This window comes from Notothenia coriiceps, unplaced genomic scaffold (genome assembly GCF_000735185.1).
Source record: "Notothenia coriiceps isolate Sejong01 unplaced genomic scaffold, NC01 NC01_scaffold00038211, whole genome shotgun sequence".
Lineage (NCBI taxonomy): Eukaryota > Metazoa > Chordata > Actinopteri > Perciformes > Nototheniidae > Notothenia > Notothenia coriiceps.
The window spans coordinates 102,577-103,761 of NW_011370912.1; the positions used below are offsets into that span (position 1 = coordinate 102,577).

The following is a 1,185-nucleotide window of genomic DNA, read 5'->3' on the forward strand; positions in this document are numbered from 1 at the left end:
CACATACTCTCCACAGCTGAAGCCTATCAAACAAAACGATTATCAGGAAACCGTATTACATCTCTCTCCCCCCCTTCGCTCCTCTCTCTCTCCCCTCCGGTAAACAGCGCCGTAAGACGTGGTGTGGAGTTGCATTAGATGACGCAAGATACGGCTGATACTTGCGCATTAGTTTCTGTTATGGATCAGTATCAACAGTCCTGTGTGTAACGTTACTATATTATCAATGCTACTTTAGTTATAGCCTGATATATGATAGCTAACTTCACAATGTTGTGATGTGACGTTAGCTAACATTAACTGTAGCAAACGCCGGTCACTCACCAAGATTCTTGGTGAGTGACCGGCGTTTGCTACAGTTAATGTTAGCTAACGTCACATCACAACATTGTGAAGTTAGCTATCATATATCAGGCTATAACTAAAGTANTAACTCCGGTCCTTTTCCTGTTAGGGAAACTGTGGACTCGATGTCCTGACAGAGCTCACCATGATTAAAAATGGTGAAATGCAATGTAAAATTACTGAAAAAATACCAGCTCACTAAATCACAACCGCTCAAACCAACTACAAACTACTACCGCGGATTGGGCAGAGAAGGAGTCCGAGAAAGTTGCTCCCCCATGTGACGTAATATGACGCGTTAGACGTATGACGTTTAAAAAAAGCGAGATATGCTCACCTTTTGCTGTTATTCTGTTCAAAAGTTGTGTACAATGGCATTAAAACGCGGCTGAAGGTTAATCCATAGGTTAATCCAATGTTTCTGTGTCACCTTGAAAAAATTATTGATAATCCATCTTTCCATTTTAATGTCAAAAACAAAAAAAGTTTTCATATTAGCTGCTAATGATAGCTTCCAGAGTGTATGACAGCTTCCTGTTTTGGGTATTATGGCTACGCATCACTCTCACTCCTTATTTGGAAACGTGTGTGTGTATGTGATTCTATTGGCTCTACGGTTAAAAAGAGATGTCAATCATCAAAATCGACCAAGGGGGGCCAGAGTTAGGTCAAATCCACCCAAATGACCCCAGAAGTGGGTTTTCTTTTGCTAAATCTCTCTAAAAAAGTCAAATGTCACTTGTTTTGCATCAATCTTGATACAGGGTACTTATTATATGTTATAATTTGGATTCCTAAAGCTTTTAGTCTACTAACCCATCATCCAAGGGTAGTTTTCAT

General features: G+C 39.9%; 1 protein-coding gene across 2 annotated transcripts in view; it reads right to left on the reverse strand.

Annotated features, from left to right (window-relative positions):
* The window catches only part of ppfia2 (PTPRF interacting protein alpha 2), a 50,526-nt gene that overhangs the window by 12,084 nt on the left and 37,257 nt on the right, over positions 1 to 1,185 (reverse strand). The gene's annotated exons all lie outside the window — the stretch shown is intronic.